Here is a 23,206-nt window from a genome sequence, read left to right as displayed (position 1 = left end):
GAGAAGACGATTTTTGGGTTATCCCAGTCATGGGAAAGCTGCGTCTCGACGCTGAAGTCTTGTCTCCAAAGGGATCAGGCACGTCCTTGCCCGTGCCCAGGTTTTGCATGAACACTAGCAAAACTTGGAAGACCCAAACCAGAGGTTGTCTGCTGCTCCTTGGCTGCAGGGAGGCTGCTCACCTGCCTTTGCGAGTTGCTTTCCACCTCGCTTGGTGAGGGGGACCCACATGTGTGAGGCCCCTCTGCAGCTGGAGGGATGCTGCGGCACAATGTGGCATGGCTGCAGCCTGGGGGTTGCTGGAAGAAACCTGCAGATGAAGCGCCACGGGATTTGAAGCGTTAAATACTCCCAGGTTTCCTGGGGGAGGTATTATTAAGTGATCACTACAGGTTTATGCAGTGAATTAAAGTGGTTACTGAAAACCTTTGCCAAGCATCTGATGACTTTCACTGTAAGTGATGTGTAATACATGCCAAAGGTTGTTTTGGTTAAAAATGACTAATATGCTTTTTTTAACAGTAACAAAGGACTCCTTTTTTTTTTTTCCTTTGCACAACTGCAACAATGAAAATGCCTTTTTATATTTTTTTCCTTAAGTGGGAGGAAAGTTGCATTTTTGTTGACTTTTATGGCATCCCAGAGTGGAGTTAGTGAGGCGCTGCTGTAAGAGGTGTGAGCATAGGCAGCACCAAGCACCAGAAATGCACATAGCCTTGGTGTAAGACTCGAGGCAGAATACAGAAGTCAATTCAGTTAGAAGTTGCAAGATGGAACTTATGACAAAAAAAGCCAGCAGGAGTAATTTCCTCACTGCTTTTATTTTTCTAAGCAAATTAATCTTAATACTTTAGTAACATTTGGATGATTTCTTGGTAATCTTTTTCTGGGAAGCAATTTTTTTGTGTGTGTACTTTGTTGCGGAATGATAAATCACTGTAATTTACCAGCCTGTTTTTTAAAAATTTGGAAAGTCATGCTATTTGATATGTTCCTTCAAGCTGTCATTGCTGGAGGCATATGAATGAATACATGACATTTCAGCTTCTGTTTACTGTTTAAAACAGGTCTTTATGCTTGACATGGTTACCTGAGCATACCTTCAAGTTTGGAATTTATGGGGTTTTTTTAAAGGGAAATTAAATGGAACAGAAGATTTTTGAGGAGGAAGTAAATGCAGTCAGTTGTTTTGGGCCACCTGGACTTGGTAAAACTGTATAAATATCCAGAGCTCCATGAAGACTTTGGACCCATTTGCAGTGTCTCTGGGAGCCCCTTGTCTTTCCTTGGCTGCAGCAGCTGGCAGCACGGGCTGTCCCCCCAGCCAGGGGACAGCCGGTGCCTCTCTGCTGAAATGTGGCCTCCAGCCTTTTTGCAGCAGGTGGTTGAGGCCAGAGGAGGGCAAATTTGCACATCTGCATAGGTACTCAAACAGCTGGAGTCTGTATTTCGAAATAACGTTAAGTAATGTGGGGAATAAGCAGAACACGACTGTCTGGGAGTATGAGAAAACTGCGGTACCTACCATAGTCAGCTTTTGATTCATGCTTCTGGGCAAGCAAAAAGAAAGAAATTGAGGCTTTTTTGGGACCATGGCTTTGAGAGTAAAAACGTCTGCAGGGCTGAGGGTGCGTCTTTGGGAGAAGGGGGCAGGATTATTTGGAAATAGAGGCTTTGTGGGGAAGGTCTACCTGCAGCCACATTTGGGCTCATGGGGCTTCACAGGTAATGAAGAAACCTCATGTTTCCAAGGACCTTAGAGCTGTCCTTGCTGGGATCTTCTTTTCCAGGGAAAGGTATTTGGTAAGGAGGCAGGGAGAAGCTGGCCGTGAACAGACTGTGGGGAAGGGCAAGGATTTGGGATGGGATGGGGCTGGAGGCGAGAGGGCTAGAATTAGGGGTTGGTCTCTCTGCATCGGGCATACTGGCCAATGCTGCAGGGGCTGGAGTCTCATCAGGTGTCCGTTGGTTAGTCCTCCTGGAAAACAGGAGGCTGAGCCACTTTATGCCTGCTGATAGCCTGGTCTCCATTGTCAAATGGTGTGGGCTGGTTCCCCCAAAGTATTAAGTGCCATGTGAAAGGGGAGCTGGGACTGGACTATTGCATAGCTTCCCCTGCCAACACCAAATAAATGGCAACGAAATAATTGACAAGCCTGAGTCTACAACGATACAGAAAACAGCTACAGCTTTGCGTGAGCTCCTGGACCAAGGATCACATATCCTTGTGTGACTGTAAAGCAGCTGGGAGCTCCGGTTTCAGTCCACACTGGAGCTTTCAGATACAACTGTGGTATAAATACAGCAGGGTCCATGATCACTTCTCAGAAGGTGATTGGGGTGGATGGTGTCTCAGAAGAAAAACGTTTCAAGAGAACATGCCCCTTGTGTGTATAAAACATAGATAATAACAACTTGTAAACCGTATAGGAAGTATGTCAGTGGAGTATGCTATTTTTGCATAATTCAGCAATATAGAACATCAGAGAAATGTGTCTTGTTAAAGTAAACAGTGAAGTGCTCTAACAAATGTTTGTTTGGTGCCAAGTATAAATGTGCAGGGGAAAAAAGGTTGGTGTCTTTAAAGGTTAATTGAAGGAGCCCAGTAAAACCATAGCTCCCAGACAGTGAGTGGTCAGGCAGGCAAAACTGCAAATAAATCTATTAAGAGAAAAAATAACATCCTATATACTGAAGTACGCAGAGCTATAGAAATGGCACGATAATAAAAGGCTGAGAACATTGTAGTAAGTGGTTGATGTAGAATAGTAAAGAGCTATGAAGTTGCTATCCAGGGATGGCATCTTACTCCTAGGAGACTGGCTTTCCTTCTGGAGGTGCCAGTGGAGGCTGTTGTTAGCTCAAGGGTTGGGGGGGTCACTTTTCAGCTGTAGTGTTTTTTGGGGAGGTAGAGCCTTGTCCTCATGAGACAAGCACATAACACTAACTTAAATGTACTAAGTGAGGTTATGCAAGTAAACCTTCAGGTTCCTGATCTGCATTTGGGGCTTTGCTGGATTCCTTTCCTTCAGCAAAAGCTTTATGTTTAAGTTGGTTTCAGTGTTGATTTTCTGAAGAGATGAAAGGGGGCTGCCTCTAGCAGGGAGCATAGTCTGGTGGTTGGAGTAGGAGAACGGTTCCTGCCACTGGCGACTTGCCCACAGTTCAGGCATGGTTGCTTGGTGCCGCAGTGCCTCTGTAAAGGAAGATGGCTCCTTACACATAAATTTTGTGGATTAAGGAACATTTACAAAGTTTTTCTGATGTTTATTGAATATAGTTTGCACATTTCCAGTGCATTTTACCCTAAGTTGTTTTAGCCTAGAGCTGTTGTCTACAAGAGGAACAAGAAGTCTGAGGAATTGCCTTTGGAGTTGGTTTTGGATTCAGCTGACCTCATTTCCAGGACGTAGACCTGCCTGCCAGCCCCTGTAAATACATGCACCCTTGAAGTGGTATGGGGTCCTACTCTGAGCTCCAGGGCTTCCTGGGATTAGGGGGCCAGATCCTGCTTGCCACCAGAACCGGCTCCAAATTTGTGGTGCTTATCACAAGCCTGCGAGTTGACCATCCTGTCTTTGAAATGGTTCCCCAGCCCGTGTTGCCTGAGATGACTGGATACCCCCCATCTGACTGGGATTTTCCTCCACACAGCAGGTTTAGGAGAAGCACAGCTGGCCATTCTTAGCTTGCCTGTAATTTAGACAAGATTACAGGCAAGCTGCAGATAGCCAGCTTTTTAAGAGCAATCTCAACCTGCTTATCAAGAGTGTGCATCTCACTTTAAACTTACTGAGACCAGCCAGCTGTGGAGAGCTATTTCTGTACAGGAATCCCTTTAAAGTTTAATGCACTTTTTGCTCACTGAAACCCAAAATAAGTCACTTAAGGGAGCGGCATCAGATTTTCAAAACCTCTGCCCACCTGTTGCTTCCACTGACTTTTCTGTAACACACTTTGGTCCTAGATTTTTCAGAGAGAGAAGTAAAACAAATCCAACAGAGGACAGGTTTTGGCACCATATAATACTGATGAAAAGGAATTAAGGATTAAAGCATTTTCAGCAGGTATTTAGAGTTACACTTTTACCAAATTATTTTAAAAAAATGTATATTTGAATATGGGAAGAGAAAAGCTTTTAGAAGGTTTTGTTCCTCCCAGAGCTACTGATTCATTCTCCAAATGGCAATAAAATTTCTTGCCTTGCTGCAATCTGAAGAAAGGTGTTACTCACATCTTAACGTTACTCAGAATTTGGTACAGAAGGGAGAGACAGCAACTTCATGCATTCCTGGTGATGCTTGCTTTTTCGCTACCCTCTTTGCACCAGAAGGTACCAAAACTTCTTGCTGTGAGTTTTTTAGCAAAATTCTCCGGAGGTCTCAGAAAGGAATATATATGTGCAGAGGCCTGTCCAGCCTCTCTGCTCACCTGCTTTCTCAGCTCCCCACTCAAAGGGCTTTCAAAAGCTGCGAGGGTTGGCTGGGTCAAGCTGGCGGGTGCTCAAGGCTGGATCTACCCCACCGCTGCCTCCATGATGCTGTGGGTGCTCCTGGAGCTCAGTGAGGCTCCCAGCTGCAGCTCTTGGGAGGCAGAGGTTTGGGATGTTGGCAAATGAAACTAATTTTTTTATTGCTAAAGCTGGACCAAATTTCACATTTAGAGTCTCTACTAGTAAAACTGATAGAGCAATAAGAGGATTATCTTCTTCTGACCTCTCTTTTTAAACCTAATAGATGAATGCTGGAGGCCAGGGATTCATATTCCACCATGCCTGACCTACAATTTATTGCAGTATTATCTTAAAGTAACTGAGAGAGTCCTACAAGTCTGTATATCAGACTAATTCTGGTTGTCTCTTAAGGAGGTGCATATGATTCCTTTCACTTCATTTTAGAGAGGCCTTTTATGTGAAGCAAAGTGACGTGTTTTTGGTGCTCTGATGAAATTATGCAGTGTTGAGCACAGTCCACTCTGTCCAACTAGAGATATTTGTCACCACCACGTCACCTGCTTGAGCACCTCACCTATATAAATGGATTTATTCTGACTTTATTTCAGTGATATAGGAAAGTAATTTCTCTATCTGTAAAAGGAGATTTAAGATACTTGCCTGTGAATCTGTGGAATTAAGTTTGAGAGTGGAGCCCTAATCTAGTACCTTCGATATAAGATACAGCCTTGCTTAAGCTTCACAACTGAATAAACTAATAAACCTGTCAGAAAGCCTGGGTGCTACACGCCAAAATTCTTGGCTTGCAATTGAACAGAATCCTCTAGAATTTAAAAATTTAGAAAAAAAGGGGCCTCAGCTCTAAAGGCATGTGCCCTTCTTTGAAAAACATCCCCCATGCGGCTGATCTGACTGTTCACTAAAATCTTGTTGAATATGTGAAAATAAGCGATGGTGGTAAGTGTGAAGAAAACAACAGTAACATGAACATGCCCAGTGTAAGTACTGCAGGTTATTTCATCAGGCTAATAACAGAAAATAGGTCTACCCGATAGGACAGCATTGTATAATGTTGTCAAATTTATTCAGTAGTATAGAACGTGATTTGAAATGCTACCTGTTAGCATTAGCTGTTTCACTGTAAATTGTGGATTTGAGGACTTGGGCTTTCTGATTGTTTCTGTCTGAACATGATTATCTCAATAGCTACGCTTGAAAGCTGTTATTTTGTTTTCATTAGGACATTGTAATAGTGCTCAAAGGATTAAACATAAATGTATGTGAAGAGCTTGATCCCTAAGAGCGTGAGGCATACAGATCACGTGCCTGGGCCAGGTTATCAAGATTTCGTATAGAAATTGAGTGGGGTTTTTTGACTAAATGACCATTTATACTTCCAGCTTCTCACAGACCAGTGCAGATAGCCATTTTCTTTGGGTTGTCATCAGGGATGCGTATGCACATTGGACTGTGCCATTGGAGTTGGGCAGCCAACTTCTGAAGTCATAAGGATGCTCAGAGGGCTGAGCCAGTGCTGCATCCCCCTGGAAATGCCTGGAGGTCCGTAGGCTCTCCAGATGAGTGTTTCCTTGCTTTCGGTGAGGTTTCCCTTGCCTCCTTCAGCATGGTCGGTTTTGGTGGTACCAAGAACACCAGTGGAGTTAATTTTCCTGTGCAAAGAGGATTCAGCTGCAGCAGCAGGTCATCTGTACATTTTTATCACCGCATCTGTCTCTCTACCAAATCACAGTAGAACTGACGTTTTTTGGTTTTGTTGCCAAAAAGGTTGCATGGGGACCAGAGTTTAGATTTCTTCATGCCTCTAAAGCTCCCACTAGCTGAGAAGAGTTTGGGGTGTGCACCGGAGTAGCCACAGGGCCACAGGATCCAGCTGGTGCAACAGCCATGCGTGGAGCGCTCAGTCCTGAAAGCGCAGGACTAAAGATAGCTAAGGGTGTTGTCTTCTGTAATACCAAATTAAACTGGGCACTGAGTCACTGAGTGCCTGCAGCCGTCCATACCAGTCCTCTATTAGAAGTTACCTTCCCTGCAGCAGCGATGGTGAAATACGGCATTAAGCCATATGGCTCAGCCTGTATGTCCGAGTTAAAATCAGAGCAGTGCACTTGGGTACACCCATGGGGATGGTTTTAGCTGCCCCACCCTAACCAGCCCTCCTGTTGCTGTTTATGATCCCTTGCTAATAGGTGAAAAGATTAAGACAATGCAATGAAATCACAAAATGTAAGAGGGACGAGAAAGGAGAAAATACTGCATTATCTAAATTCCATACTAGTAAAATTTTATATTTGTAGTATTTTGAACTTCATTTGAATGATGTGATGAAGTTGTTTTAGATGTTCTTGATGGAGCGAACACTATCACGTTTTTTCTTTGCAACAGAGTAATCCATAAAGCTGTACCAGGTTTTTCTTCCAAGTCCTGTAGGTTATTCTTTTAATTAAAAATGCAGTAAATTTAAGTGCTTTTTAAAGTAAGAGAGCGTTGAAAATATTCTAAATACAACTCTTTGTTAGTCCAATGCAAGACCATTTAAATTTAAAATCAACAGATGTTTCAGCTGGGTTTCCATAATGATTATTAGTTTTTAATTATTTCTGCCATTTTTCCCCGATTAAAAGTGGAATTGCTACTCTTCTAATTCTAAATCTACTTCTGTTTACTGACTTGGCATGTAGAATTGCTTCCCGGCTTCTTTCATGAAAGGCACTGTAATCTGCTTGGAAAAGATGGATGGCTGTTTCATCAATGTTTCTTTATCTAAATGGCTTTGGGAAACATTGGTAGAATTTTGAGGTTTTACTTAAGGCTGGTCTAACTAACAATATGTTAATGTATTTAAGCCTGATGCTGAAGCATCAAGTTAGTTTGTGCGACATCAATCACAACTTTGTAGTCAATCTAGTCGAGGATGTCATGTTTGGTATCACATCAGCTAAATTAAAATTTATAGTTAGCTGTCATGAAATTGAACGTGATTTATCCTGATTTATTCTTCTCTATATGCAAATTCACACCCATTCCAGTGTGCATAGCCTGTACTTTCGTGCAGTGGCTTTCAACATCTTTTGGTCAGTACATCCCAAAAAAACGTTCCAGCAGAGGTGTGAATCCCTTAGAAGAAGTCAGTGGGCAGCGTGCTGCGTACTGTAGCAGCTGTGGCCATGCTCTCCTGGTCCCCTGGATTCCCATGGGCCACTGCAGAGACCACAGCTCAAAACCCACCAGACAGGCTGCCATGGCGTTTGAACACACGGGCTTGAGATACCACTCCTGTGCCATGGGCTAGGCTGGCTTTAGTGTTTCAGATTGTCGCTTGCATACCTCCAGGTAGTGCAAGAATGTTCCTTGTGAATTATATCCTTTCTGTAGGAATTTATCCACCTGTTACACTTGGCACAGCAAAGTAATCAACAAAATTAACAACATTTTTGGTTTTTAATTTTATTTTAGTACTAAGAACGGTGTTCACTGTTGTTCAGTTTTGTTATTTAATGCTTCCCGTAAATACAGGCTAAGTTAGAAAATATGTCCAGTGGGACATCTTATTTATCTGTTCACACCATGTGGCATTCTGCTGAATATTTACCTCAAACTCCATTAATGAATTAATTGGGCAAAATCACCATGGCAAACAAAAAATTCTTTTGTTTCATTTTGATGGATAGCATCTTAAGTGATGTATACTGCAAGAAAACATCTAAGTAGTGTTCTTAGGGGATCAACAATTCATAATTCAATTTAGTCCGAAGTCACTGGCTGACAGTTAAACTGCGAGCTGTCCTCATGTCTCCATTAATCTTCATCTGAAAGTTCACTGGAAAAAATGCTAGCCCAGGGATGGCTTCATTGCCAATAGGCGTGCTAGCAATCCTTGCTTCGCATTGATCCGTGCTTCAAGCTGCTCACTTGAATTATGGGCTAATTCTGTCTGGAATTCTGCATAATTTTTTAATCTTGTTTCTTTTAATAAAGTTACTCGTCAGGGTGATATCTGAAATAATGACCTTGGTGTAGCACTGCGGGACAATACTTAACTTCAGTCATGTGAGTGTTCATATAAAAACATCCTTTGAGTCTGGTGGGAGCCAACTTCCATTGCAGCAGTGCTGAGCTTTGCTCAGGTCTCATATTATAACGTTTAAATATCTTCCTTGTGAGTGGACATCAGATTTCAGTGGGGGAAAAGAAGATGGATTCTGGATATCTTGCATAAACAAATTACACTTGGCAAGCGGGATGCTGCTGTGTTTTCCCTGCTTGTTAAAAGTTCCAGTAAAAAGGTCTCTTGATGATACAGAAATATCCCAGAATATAGGCTGGGTCAGAAGAAACTGGGAGCCAAAGCAGGGCCGTACCTTTTCCTTTTGAAGCACCATTCTGCCTGTGTTTGTATTTTCTGCATTTTTCATGATGTATTGACAGAAAACTGTCAGGATAAGCTTCCTGGAAACAAAGGAGTGAATGAATAAAGTCTTTTTCTTTCTTATTCCTCAAACTAGTTATAGGCCTTTTTTTTTCCCTAAGCCTGTTAGGTTAGGCTTTAAAAAACAAAACCCAAACAATACAGTAAAACCAAAGCGCTGGAGCAGGTGTTGTCCACTTGTTAAGACAAGTATAGAACTCGTTTCCTTTTCAAAACGCAGTTGGAAGCCAGGCTTTAAGGAGGAAGATCAAAATGGAACTATTGAGCATAAACTTACAAAGTTGGCCCTGTGCCCTAAAATTGCATATTTACGTGTGGCATTGTATGAAAAGCAGGTTATTAACCTTGCTGAGCTCCTGTGAGCGCGTATAAGTCCCCACACAAAACCTTCCTTGAGTGTTCCCAGTCTTTTTGCTCGTTAGGAAGATTAACTGCAATCCCTTTCCTTTCCTCTCCCATTCTGATATTCCAGATCGTGTTAGCTGCCTCATGATCTGGGTTTTTCTCAATGCTTTGCGCCTCAAATTAAGCACCAGCTTTCATGAATGGCTCTGGAAGATGCACTTGTATTACTCGGCAGAGAGTTGGCATGGCTTTCTGCCTGCCCACAGCTAAACTGTTCTCGTGAAGATTCTTCCCCACCAGTGTATGCACCTCCATGTTGCAGTATTGGTTAGAGCCATCCAGGTAGGTTTTCTTGGCATTTCAGTACATGCTAAAAATGCAGCACTTTATGTGTGTCCTTCCTCCACGTGCTGCAAGAGTTGTTTGACTGAAAGCCTGAACTCAGCAGCCTAGGATGCACTTGGATGCATGTTTGGCTGGACCTTCCTGCATCTCCTGTGTAAACAAACACTTTTTTTTAATTTCACGACCATATTCAGATTTCACCAGGGCGTTTTTCCTTGTCGGTATGGGAGCCGTCAGCAAAAGCCTCTGCCTAATTTGCCGGTGGGGCTAGGGGAAGTTGTTTCCCTTGAAAAGTTCGAGGTGCCCATTGTGTAAAATGTTTTGCATGTCATGTTGCGCTGGGAAGAGTACATGGCGGGGCAGACTCTGCAAGCTGGAGCGGAAAGGTACCCTGCAAAACCGATTATACGTTCCTTTTCATGTTTTTTTTTTTTTTTTTTTTTTTTTTTTTTTTTTTTTTTTTTTTTTAAGAGGCAGAGAATATGTTCAGGCATGTTAAAACCTGTGTGAGAAGTGATAATCGAGTGCCTCCCTCCTTTCCCACAGCTGGGCGTAGATAAGACATGCCAAACCTTGTGTCTGGCTTCTTTTGTTCGCAGCCCTCTCCTGCGGGGGCTGCTGCATGGCCTCTGTTTTGAGATGGAGAGGGGTGAGGTGGTTGAGGGGCAGTTTACCTCTTTTCCTCTGCCTGTGGCACACACACAGCGCTGGTACCCATGAGCAGTGCCGGTGCCTGTCCCTGTCCCTGTCCCCATTCCAGGGGTCTGCACTCTCCTCTCACCATGGTGCTTGCTGTTGACTCCTAAATTGCCAGGCTGACGGTGCATGGGTCCCTTTCCCCACCCCATCACCCCATCCCAAGGAATGAGGTCTGTGCCAAAAGCCACCTTCTTCCCCCTGTTCCTCTGTCCGGTGAATCACTCAGACTTTTCAGGGTAAAGCAGAGCTCCCAGCAAATGGAGGTGGTAGAAACTGGCCTCAAACCACGTTTCCAGCCATCGCTATAGTAGTTTGTTTCATTTCAAAACTGTTGCAGACACGGCTGGTTTAAATTACTTTTCCCTTGCAACCTGCTGTGCTGATAAGTGGTCAGGCTAAACAATATCCCGCATATTAATTGGTGCAGTGGGATTTTGGGTGATGCATAGAGGAGTGTGACTTTTGTTTTTAACATTAAGTTACTCTTCAAATGTTTTTATTACCTTCAAAAGGGATTTATTGCCAGTGTACATGATTATTAATCTAATAATTAAACCTGAAATGAACCCTGAAAGTTGGTGAATCTGTCTGAAACACTGCAAACAAAGGCAGCCTGTCAGGTTTCTCTATATTCTATAAATATAAGCCTCTGGAACAAACGAACCGACAGCAATCCCACAAAAATGTCACAGTTAATGGATTTACTGTTTGCTACACTATATAAGGCTACAGAAATACTGGTAGCTAATTGCAGCCTTACAGATGTCACCAGTAGGATGGTATATTGGATGCTACAGCCTGTGAGATCCTGAAAGGAGGGATGATTTTTCTCCAGCCTGTGCTGTCTTTGTTTGGCTCTCAAAAGTTTAAAGCACTGAACACTTTTTGCAGAGGAACAAGAGTGTTTGGTCACTTTTTGGGTACCCTGCCTGAAAGTAGCTGCTGTGAGAATTTCAGGTATTTTAAAAAAAAATATATATATATAAGATGTTAACAAGGGTGTTTTCAAAATGCTTACTGCGAGTTTCCTTTGAAGGACACTTTTTTTTTCCAAATGGGAAAGTGAGATGTGCTGCCCTGGGACTGCTACCTGGGGCGATGCTGGGAGCCAGCAGCTGGGGAGAGTGGCAGCACTGCCTGCCACTGCCTTTGCTTCCTCCTCCTCCTCCTCACTAGGGCTGTTGGATCTCCTGGGCCAGAGCAGGGAGAAGAGGAGGAGGAGGAGAAGGAGCCTTTCTCGAAGCCAAACCCTGGTAGGACAGCCCCTGAGAGAGGAGTGAGTGGAACCGGCTTTAGAGGCTCATGCACAGCCCAGCTGGTGAGGGGACAGTGGGCCAAAGAAAAGGGCGCTAAAAATGGCTGCTGAAGAAATGGTTTTTAGAAAAGCCAGAGAAATAGCATCTTGTTTCTCCGAGGTTTTTTCCCTTCTGTTCTTTGCTCCCTTGTGCCTTTTCCTTTTTGGTGTGAAAGTTACATGCATGAGGCACAGAATTTCCCATTGCAATTCAGAAACGGTGGAAGCTGGGCTAAGGTTTTTGGTTTTGTGTGCAACTCTCCAAACCTCATCACTTCTTCAGGGGCCTGATCCAAAGCCCATTGAATTAATTTTCCACTGATTTCACTAAGGCTTTTGGGCAAGGTGTTTAAGAGAGCTGTTATTTCTGCAGGCGGGAGGCTTGCTGGATCACTCGTGTGGCGGCTTGTTCTGAGTGAGGCCGATATGCATAAGCTTGACAGCTTCCTTTTGAAGAAAAGGATGGTGTCAGCACTGTGGAGGGAGACGCTTTCTCTTCCCCTGACAGACCTGAGGTTTCTGCCCACCCTTGGTGCAGCCAGAAGCTGGCAGCCTCACAGATGAGAAGCAATTGGCTGCAGTATCACCAAAAGGAGAGCATTTGTGTTGCTGTGTGTTGCAACGACCTGCGGCTGCTCGGAGCAGCCCAGGTTTTGCGTGACAGGGACCGGTGCAGAAAAGAATGACTTTCCCCTCCTAGCAAGGTGAGAGCAGCAGGGCTGGTGGAGGAATGAAGAAAGGCATCACATCGCCGAGGGCAGGTGCAGGACTGGGGTGCAGCAAGGCCAGATACGTGTTAATGGCACATCGCTGGTGTGCTGCACCAGCACAGCCTCTTTGCAGTGGTACAAAGCCTTCATGCGGCTGGCACTTATGCCTGCAAAACAGTGCTTTTGCTGGAAGAGCTTATTCTAAGCTTGTTTTTCTTTGGGGAAAAAAAAGTGTTACTATAAGTCATGTCACAGTTTTGCTCCTATAACTGTATTGCAGTGGCCTCTGCAGGCATAATCAGAGGTCATGCTCCATCCCATTTGTGACTGACATAGCTGTGCTGGCAAATATTTGTAACGTAGATCTGGCCTCAATTTTGAGACTGTGCTTAGATTCCTGCACTGCACAGAGCTGTCTTTCCTCCTTTAATGTACAGGGGGTAACTTTTTGAGAAAGATCTTGTAGGAGTTGGTTGAAAACTGTAAATGATAAAGTGCAAAATACTGGCTTTTTTTTCCCCTCCTCATCTTTTCATGTAGGTGTGTCGACACTGAAAAGTGGTGGAAAAAAACAAGTAAACAAGTGGAGGAGGGAATTGCATTTGAAATGTTTTGATTTCACTCTTGGGTGACTTGAAAGGATGTGCAGCCCATCAATGCTGAGTGATAAAGTGATCTTTTAAGATGGGAAGACTGTCTCTGATGGCAAAACATCCAGAGGTTGCCAGAGCATCTGTAGGGCAGACTTTGTACTAGCGATCTGAAAACTTCAACGGTAAAGACCTCTGAACCAGCACAAAGAATAGTCTTCCAAAAAGAAGTGCAAAGGCTGGTGCAGCACTGCAAAATCAAGGAGTCTTTGTTTATCTCAGTTGTAAAGGTGTCCTTTGCTTCTCTCTTTTGGGCCCTCTTTAAAGGGCTTGCCTTTAAAATTCCCCTTTAAAATGGCAGTAGTCTTTAATTTGTCTTTGAGGTATATCCACCTGCTGCAAAAAATAAGTTACTCCTTGTGCCCTACGTCTGTAGGATCAGTGTGGAGATATGGTGAGGCTGTGGCTGCTGGTGGAGTGGAAGGCACGGGAGAGTCACCTCTCCTGGTGGCTTTGGCACAGAAGGGAGGAAACGTGGCTTTCAAGAGGACTGAAATTCTGGCTCCCTGATATTATTTTTAACACCTGTTTCAGTAAAAATTACTTTATCCAGTAACACAGTGGGGGCTGTGTGCATATGGACAAAAACAGTGCTGGCAAATTATTGGGAAAGTGTGGTCTTTCCTGCAGCTTGGAGATCATTCCATTTGTCAGACAGATGCCATTCACGTGAATTCAGGAACTGTTGTGAGCTCAGGTGGGCTGAATAATTCACTTGTAATGTGGGCATAGGTGAATATGGTCAGTGTGTCCACAAATATACCGTGTGTACATTTAGTGCAATTTTTATTTTCATTTGGGCTGGGAATGATGCCACAGAAAATATCAGGAGCTTTCTCAGCTACTAAAATCATATACCACTCTTTAAATTTAAAGAGGAAACTGGTTATTTTCTTTTAGGACTATTTTGGGCCACATACCAACATCAAGCATTGAAATGATGGAATGACACTTACTACTGCTGAAAATATCAAGTGCTGTGTAGATTTACTGTGTCTTTGTTTGATGGGGTGGCTGATATTTCACCAACCCAGCATTTTTGAAGAGGTACAGCTATTGTTTTGTGAGAAGTTTGCATTTCTAATGCATACTTTAGAATTCCTAAAAAAACTCCACATAATACTTTAGCACCATATAATGTTTCGTTTATGTGACTATATCCCACAGTAACTGCTACAGGTAAGGAAAATATTCTTCCTATAAATATTAAGGCAGAACATTTTATTAGTGACCTTCTTTTATAAAAAAGGCATTGAACCAGAGCTGACAGTAAGCAGTTTTCCACCAACGCTCTGGTTGTGCTTCAGTCAGGCGGCATCTGTAGCGCTCTCTCTAATAAATAGCTCTACTGGGTGACTTTCCAGTAATGTTTCACTTCTGGCTAGGCAATCAATTTTTCTTTTCTGGTGAATGGTTTATTCACTGAAATGCGGTTTGTGAGTTTGGGACAGCTAAGAAACTCTGGAGCCGGTTATAAGCTGTGGAGGGCCACAGTCAAGTGATACTGCGTCATTGGAGATCCAGGCAGGATTAGGCAGATGCGCGGCAGGATCTGAGGCTCTGAGCGATTGCTGCAACTATGGATTTGTCTCAGTATTTTCAACTGAAAACTGAATTTTCCAGATAGACTAATAAAATAGAGAAAGAGTGGCTTCCCCATCCTCACTCCTGCACTTGTGCACGCACCCGCATGCTGCTTACCATCCTGTACCCAAGAGTATGTCACTCCTCCAAAACCAGGGAGGTCCAGATGAAAGTCCTCTGTCTGATGAGCCTAAAGGCTCCATATTTCACTTCTCCTGTGGGAGGCACCTTTGCAAGAGGCTTTCTTGAGTTACTACATTATCGGATGTTCCTGGAACAGTTGTCCTCAGTTTGTCTCGTGATTAGTTGCTTATGCTTTTTATATAATATTTAAATACTGAGGCACTAAGAGAAAGTGAGAGCCTGGTGCTGGAAAATTCCCATCTAGGATTTGGAACACATCTCCTTGCTCCTACTCTGGTGATACTTTTTGAGTCATTTTCAAAAGAAGAAGAAAATTAAAGCTCTTTTTGGCAGTCTGCTCTGTAGGATGTTAGGAGCTCAAAGGTACAAGACCCACAGCTGGTCATCTGGCAGTGCTGGCTTTGCACTAATTACAGGTAGTTTATGTGTGCCAGGAGCAACATTTTACCTTTATTGACCATAGTTTGCAAAGTCAGAGAAGAACTTGAACCAAATATTGTGCCTGCCAAACTATGGAGGATTAGTCCAGCAGAATCAATATGTTACTTTTTTCATGTTGCTCAGGAAGGGCTTGAGTTTCACATCTTTTGAAAGGACGACCTCTATCCCTTGATGCGGCTGCGGTCCATGGATCCCACCAAGGTTGGTCAGTTCATGAAATCCAGGGCAGTAATCATCTCCTGAACAAGCCAGCTGGATCCACTGGGGTTGCTCGGTGCAGAAAGCTGCCTGTTTGCTACATGCTTGTGTCCCATTTGACAACAGTTTTGTTATTCTAGAGGCAAAGTTTAATCTGTCTAAAGAGAAATTATTGTGCAAAACTTGTATAGTCTTCAATCCTTGCCCATTGAAATGCGTCTAAGAGAGAGATCACCCTGGCTTGCTCCCGCAGCTCCTGGGGCCAGCACCAGTCACACTGGGATGGTGGGGACCTGCCTGCTGTGCATCTCTCTTGTCCTAGAGATCCCATGCACACACTGGGGGCTGGCTGTTTTTAGGCAGGTCTCGCTGCTTGAGCTGAGTACCAGCGACCACTGCCTGACTTGAGGCCATTTGCGAAGGGGAGAGGGAGTGGGAGGAAGGCACAGTCTATTTTAACCTTGCCTTGCTTGTTTTGTCAGGATGAAATTACTATGAATACAACTATTTGAATTTATTATTTTTTTAACCTACCCTTTTCTGCCTGTGAACATAAATCATGTCCTTTTGCAGCCTCTCGTTTTGCCACATGAGACAGTCCTGTTGTTTTCACCTTTCAGAGTGAAGCTCTTTGCTTCATTGTGTCTGCCTTGCTTTTCTTGAAGGTAGTCTGGCCCGTATTAACCTTTGCCAGGGATGATGAGGATTGCGCATGTTATTCCAGATGAGGTCAATATGTTCTGTGGCAGCATTCACTCCTGTTTCTGCTGGGCAAGTCTTGCTTGGTGTATCTTTTGATTACATTTGCTTTTTTGTCATTTTTATGACATCAGGAGCTTATGGTCCTCTGGAATCAATATGAGACAAAAGGTCTCTTCTGTATTGTGACTTTTTCTAGCTTTGTGTCATCAGCACAAGTCACTGGTACATTTTTTTCTTTGTGTTTCATCACTGAAAACATTAAAAAAGCCTGGTCCCTTGAACCAGATAATTGTCCTTTCAGCACAACCTCTTTGCAAAGTTTCTTATGTATATCATAATTCCTATGCCAGTTTTTGTCATCTTCAGCTTAACTAGTAGTTTCCTGGAAAGATAACTTCTGCCCTTTCCTCCCCTGGAGAATGGGTCATCTTGTTGGAGAAAGCAATCAGAGTAGCGTGCCACAATCTGTATTGCATTTTATTGAATTTCCCATTTCTTCCCGTGTCGTTCCCTGTTCCATCTCTCAGATGTGCTCCCCAGCCTTGTGTGCTGTTGAGGCCAGATGGATGGGTATGTCATTGCTGGGATCTCTTGTTCTCCAGTCCCAGGCAGGATCCTGATCCGCAGGTTTTAATATAAAAAATTTTGTCTATATCCCTGTGGTTTGTTGCCCCATTTCTCTCATAGTTTGGGGATGCAGATTCAAAATGCCTGCTGACTGGCACATTTTAAACTCTTTGAATTTTGCTCCTCAGATACCTCAGACGTGGTGATTCACATGCCTTGCTCCCCCGTGCCCTTACTGAAAATGACAGTAAAGCATTCATTTTATTTTGAGGCCATGCTCAGAGCTGACGGGTTTCAGCTTTCCATCACAAAGCTACCTTAGCCTGACTTTTGGTAGTTTTGGCTTTTCCTCTCAAAAAACATTTGCTGATTGGTCCTTTTCCCCACTCCGTGGCAGAGCTGTGTGCTCCCTGCCTGCTTCTTCCCAGGGTGGAGGCTCACCCCCTGAGTCCCGAGGGTGTCTTCCCCCAGGATTACCATCTCTCATGGGTTTTGCCCCCTCTTAATTAAAGAAGCAACACCCAACGTGCGGCCTTTGGTGTTGTGTGTTCCTCCCGTGGGGAAGAGCTATCAGCAGGAGCTGTGTCAGGAGATGTGATGTACGAGTTGTGACTAAAACCGGTAAACCGAGATAAACTTAACTGTGGTGCGGATACATCTCTGTGACGGTGTTTGAGTGATCGGGTTCTGTCAGGACGTGCAAGATAAAATCTGAATGCTTAATTTAACTTTGACAGTGCCAAGCTGGTATAGACCAGCTGAGTTTTGCATGAATGTTTTCCTTTTTATTGCGTGCTGGAGAAATGGTGAGGGCTAATACTATGGTAATGCCAGGCTGAGAAACCTGCTCTGTTGCAGTCGATATCATCACACTAAGTGAAAACAGCAGTCGTTTGGTCATATGCTTGCTTGCCTCTCCTCCCAGGCTCTGAATAAACAGTAGTTGTAATTCCCAGGGTCGGTTTTGTGAAGCAGGGCTGCCTGTTCACCTGGGGCTCCTTTTTGTTTCTCCCGTCCTCTCCGGCAGCCCCGGCGGGAGCGCTCTATGCAGGCTGAGGCTGGTAGTCCTTTGGTAGTCCTATTTTTTGGCCTGGGAGAACTGCTGTCTCAAGCATCTCCACCCAGCCCCGTCCCACCAGAGCAACCTGGCCATGGCATCGCCGACATATCAGGCAAGAAGCTTTCTTATTTTCAGGCAGCATGGGATGTTTAACGTGTGCTTTCTGCTGGTTCAATGTGGGGCTCCTCTTTGGAGTCACCCAGTGCCCTTTTAAATTGGGGATATGGCCATCTGGGGTCTTTCTGCAGTTGATGAGAGCGCTATATTCATGCTTCACAGAGAGGAAGAGGAGCTATGGGGAGTCTCCCCAGGGTGCACAGGAGACAGGCTGCCAGGGAGGAATCGAGCGCTGCTCTGCAGTGCTGCAGCTGCTGGCCTCTCTGTCCTAGCCCAGCACACCAGTCCTGGTGAAGGCTGAATCTTGCGAGGTACTGATTTAAAAGTAGGAGCTCACAGAGAGAGGTACTGGTGCCAAAGCTTTTGCAAGGCATGCTATAAACTTAAAAGCACATCCTCTGCTTCAATACTTTTCCTTATTATGGCTCCCTTGAGGCCTCAACATGGAAGTTGTTGTTACTTTTACATCCTTTCTACTAATTATATAGCATACCTTATAATGCTTTTGTACCTCAGTGAGGTACCTCATTCTCCATCAGAGAGAGTGTGACCAAAATGTGAAAGCTACTCTGACCGTGCATTTGCCCGTGTTTAGTTTGCCACCCATTTTTCTGTAGAACTCTGGAATCCCTCCCCGGTACTTAAGTCGGGGTATCTAAAATTAGATACTTGTCTTCATATCTCAGGCACCATCTTAATGATCTGTGTGAGGTCTTTGGCATTGCTTGAAAATCAGATTACTTACCTCTGTGCTTAAATGAGGATATACACCGAACGCTTCCTCTCCAATTCCGCTCCCCCCTCCCCCGCCAGTTATCGGCTTTAATTTTTTTCTGCAATGTTTTAATACTTCACATCCTGCCTCAGTGGCTCCCCGGTCACTCCAGCCAAGGGTTTCAATTTTTATTGCCAGAGACCATGGTGCTGGGTGGTTGTTCTGTGCGTGCGTGGTCTCCTGTGTCCTGCTCTGCTTCTCCCTCCTGCCCATCCTCGACTGTGCAGTGAATGCTCTGATGGATCTGTTCCAGGCTCTGTCTCGTGGTCTGAACATTTTCTTGTTACTTCTAAATAAAGTTTTTTTAATGCATTTGGCATGTCCCATCCTCATTGGGTATCAGCAGTTCTCTGCTCATTTCGCACAAGGAGAAAGTCTTTTTCAAGCAAAGTGTAATAACAATAAAGTATAACCTAAAGGTAAATAAACAAACTGCACCTTATTTTTATTTCAGCTGCATTTTGGGTATTCTTTTTATTTTTTAAGTAACACATAAATGCACACGCAATCCTCGTAGCTACTTTTCTCATTCTTGTCCTCCATGGAGGCCAAGTGGGTTCCTTCTTCCCTGCAGCTCCCTTGTGGCTTAGTGCTGGCTGCAGCTGCCCAGAGCGGGTTATAAAACCCCTCTGCTTCCCAGGATGCAGCACGCAAGCTGCTGTTCGTCTGCCTCACAGGCTCCAGGGAGTTGCCCTCGTAGCTTCCCATAGATTTGCTTATGTCTGATGATCTGAAATTAGAATCCTTCCCCTGCTTTGCCCTATTCTGTAAACGTGTAATACCTTGCAGATTTCCCCTAGGGAAGAAAGGGGGATTTTCCCACCATTAAAAATAAAAGGGAATGGAAGGAGGAAGACTTAAAACACGTTCAGATACTTGTAAAAATGATTAAAAAACAAACAAACCCACAACCATGTCAATTATTCACATCCCCTCGTATAAATATAGAAACCCTGAAGAGGGGGCTTTCCCTTGGGATACCTGCTCTTCTCTTCCATTAATTTATTACCAAGGCCCCACAGTGCTTTGTCAGTGCCATGCTTCAGTTTTGTTTTCTTTAGCTGTGATTTGGGGATGGTTGACTGTCGGCTATAGGGAGGTTTTAGGTCTCATGACAGACCTTCCTCCCTCCCTCTCTTTTTGCCTTTTCTTCCCTCCCTTAGAAATTCTCATAGGTGTGGTGCTACAGCTAGAGGAACAAGGCTTCCCACATCTTTCCTTTATGACTTCTCCACAAAGAGAACGTGGGTTTATTTTTCTTTCCCCTCCTCTTCATCTGGAGCGTTCACCCAGCATTGTTCTCCTAACCATGACAGACACAAAGGTTGTGTGTTAGTGAGAAAGCTGCAAAGAGGTTTTGCAACTCCAGCTCTGCTGGCCAGCTCTTGTGGATGTGCGGATTGTCCTCCCACCCTTGTCTGGATGGTCACTGTTGTCAGACTCCAGTTTCAGGAGCAGCCATTCTCTTTGTCAGGTAGTATAAGCCGCGGTTGGTTTAAAATTAATTTTTCTCACAAGCGAAAGGTTTCTATGACATTTTATATGTTGTAGAAAGAAAACACAAAAAGGAGCATGTTTGTCATTTATTTTCACTGGTTTAAAAGTCAACCAGCTTCTGTAATCCGCTAGAGCAGGTCTCTGATCTCAGTGTCGTATGTCGTTTCATTGAGAATGGGGGAGCTTGGAGCATTTCTGAATTACATTTCTGAACCCATGCGTGCACCCAGCCCTGTCACAGAAAGCCCTCTCAGACAAAGATCTGGGCATAGAGCAGCCTCTCTCCTGCCATCCATCCATCCACCCACCCACCTATCCATCTCCTGTGGGTTGCAGTGTTTCATGTTGTGGAGGACAGCCGAGGGGTATGGGATGGTGAGAGCCAGAGTTGTCAGGACACCAGGACCCTGGAGCATACTAGAGCATTTACCTTCTTCTCAGGGTAGGTGATTTGATAGATTGATTTCGGCAGCAATTCATTTTAACTAGAGGTAATAAAGGCTAACAAAATGTGGCCTCCAGTTATAAATAAAGGGCCTGATTCTCCATTTCAGGAGACAGGATCGAACACCGGAGTTACAGTGGCGTGGAACTGGGATCATGGGTGGGGAATACAGCCCAGAGCCACTGATTAATATTAAATAGTTTCTGTATGAAATGACTACTGCTTTCTGTCAATGTATACACATCCTGATAGTTTATGGTAGAATTACTAAGGGCTTCTCAAAGCTGGATGAAGATTTGCTTAATGACCAACTGATCTCACATCTGCAGTTGCATTTGGAATCTGACAAAAACAATGCATCATGAAATCAAAAAGTAAAAATAGAATTGAAGGAGAGCTGTTGTCCTTCTAGCCAACTTTTCATGTTCATTGGACAAGGGGATATACTTGCATAGTAATTTTTTCTTGCTGGAAAGAAGGGTTCTGCTTTGAAAAGGAGGCTTTTAGAAAACTACAGCTTCTGTATTTTTCATCCATTAATGTTCATGTCAAGTGTCTGCAAGCAAAAAGAAAACAGGTGTGCTGCTTTTTTTCCTAATCTCTTGGCATTGCAAACTGCTCCCAGCATGTGAAAGTCAAACCTCTCTGCTGTACCTAGAATCACAGGTAGCAGATGTGATGAATAACAAGGTGCTCCTTTAATGTATTCTGCTTCCCTACTATGCATTCATTTAATCCATTCATGGTGGTTTGCTGTGAGCTTCCTCAGTTTGGATTGACTTAAGTTGCTGTGTGATGAGCCCTGTGGGAACTCCTTGGCCTGATTTTTCAAGGCGCTGTTTTGTGGCTATGAAATAAATACAGCTGTGCTACTTCCAAACCTTCAAAGAACAAGAGGAGTTGCATTGACATATGTAGACTTTGGCATACATGCATGCATACATGCATCATAGATGTATATATATGTGCATACATGTTTGCAGGAGTCAGCTCTAAGACTGAATATTTTGTCTTGAGCATAGAGGTTTGAAAATCTTTATTTGATGTTTCTTTTTTAAGGAGATGAACTGTTCCATGTGTGAGTGTGTACAAATGTCCATCTGCCCTGAGAACAGTTACTGGTGAGTTACTGGTGGTCTGAGCACATGGTCAGCTTCCCCATCGGTTAGGCTCCACTGACAGAGCAAGTGTCCACAGGAGCAAATGCATCCTGTGCAGGGAAGTGCTCTGTGCTGGGAAGCAGGCTATAGGGCTGTGCTCATGTTTGCTTCTGCCTTTTCTCCTGATGGAGGAGCACAGGCATCCCCTTTTGCCAAGGCCTTGATGGAGGGAAGTCCTTGTCTGAGGCTGCTTCAGCGCTGCAGACCTCCAGAATTTCTGCTGCAGCAGAGCCTGGGCTGCTGAGGTGAACCGGGAAGCATGGGGGTGAGGACCGTTCCGGTGCATATTCATGGCAGACAAAGAGAAATATGAAAAACTGATGTTCTTCTTGAAAAGTATGACTTGGTGTCATTTGGGAAAGACTCTCCAAGTTGTAAAAGTTAATAGGAACAAAGCTTTTCAGGAAAGAATCCATGGGTAATGATAAATCCTTCTCTTTTGGAGGAGCTGTGCGTGCACAGTACTCATCTGTGGCAAAGGATATTGCCAGCCCTTCAAATGTACTGGAGTGTAGTGAGGATTCGGATAATGTAGTATCCAGTTGTAAACATCCACTTTGGGTCTTCCCAGGTTTTTAACAAACGCGTGCAAGAAGAGAATGATTTTTGTTGGCGGAGCACAGGCGGCGTGTAGAGCGGGCGGCGTTGTAGTTGGTTTCTCACAGAAGTGACCAGAGTTTGCTTCAGCCCGGAGCAGATTTTTCTCAGTTCCAAATTCCTCAAAAGCTGCTTCAGGATGGAAAAACTGATAAAATGCTCAGCTGCATCTGTTTTTTTCTTCTTTTGGACAAGTTTTCTGGGGCAGCAGCAGGCGAATCTGAAAAAAGATGGTCGCAATTCCTTTTTCTTTGGAGGTGAGGAATGCGCATCGCAGGGCTGCTCACTGTGTGGTGGATGCAGGTGGGAAGTCTCATGCCTGTAGGACCTTGTTTGTCAGCAAGATTCTCGTTTTGCAAATTATTGGCAGCTGGCATGGTAATGAGTCCATTTCAATATAAATGAGCTTCATTTTATTAATTTCTGCCAGCTCCTGAGCAATTCATGAACTGCTTTTCAGATCTCAACCAACAGCTTGGGGGAAGAGGGGGAGGTGGGGACCGGAGAGGGGAACATGAAGGAAGAGAAAGAAAATGAGAATGTTTTTAATGTAGAAAGGAGCCGGTGACTCTCATCTCTTTTGAGAATCCAGCCAAGAGTGAGGATCACAATTTCCTCACCAAGCAGCTCTAATAACATGAAGGGCATCATTAATCTCTTCCAAGGTTTTTGTTCCTTGAGACTTTTGGAAAAGTTTATAATTCTCAAAACTCTGCATGCAGAGTTTCTCAAAAACTGCATGCAGTTTCACTGCTGGTGTTTGGCCGGGAGAAGGGGGAGTTGGGTGACTTGAGAGCTGGCTTGGGCAGCGTACCCAGCCCTCCGGTGAGTTGGTGGTTCTTGGTGTCTCACAGGACTGGACCTTGAGCTGGTATACTTGCAAGGGAGCTCGCCAGTGGTATCTGGCTGAGAAAGGGCTGGAATTGGGTAGCCACACGAGTGCATGCATGTGTGTAACTTGAGGACTATTCTAATG

At 44.1% G+C, this 23,206-nt stretch overlaps 1 protein-coding gene across 7 annotated transcripts in view; it reads left to right on the top strand.

Moving 5' to 3' along the window:
- TIAM1 (TIAM Rac1 associated GEF 1) overlaps nucleotides 1-23,206 on the top strand; it is a 194,023-nt gene that overhangs the window by 80,031 nt on the left and 90,786 nt on the right. The window lies entirely within an intron of this gene.

This window comes from Aquila chrysaetos, chromosome 7 (assembly GCF_900496995.4).
Source record: "Aquila chrysaetos chrysaetos chromosome 7, bAquChr1.4, whole genome shotgun sequence".
Lineage (NCBI taxonomy): Eukaryota > Metazoa > Chordata > Aves > Accipitriformes > Accipitridae > Aquila > Aquila chrysaetos.
Note: the sequence above shows the minus strand (reverse complement) of the source record. Positions and strands in the feature narration are given on the sequence as shown.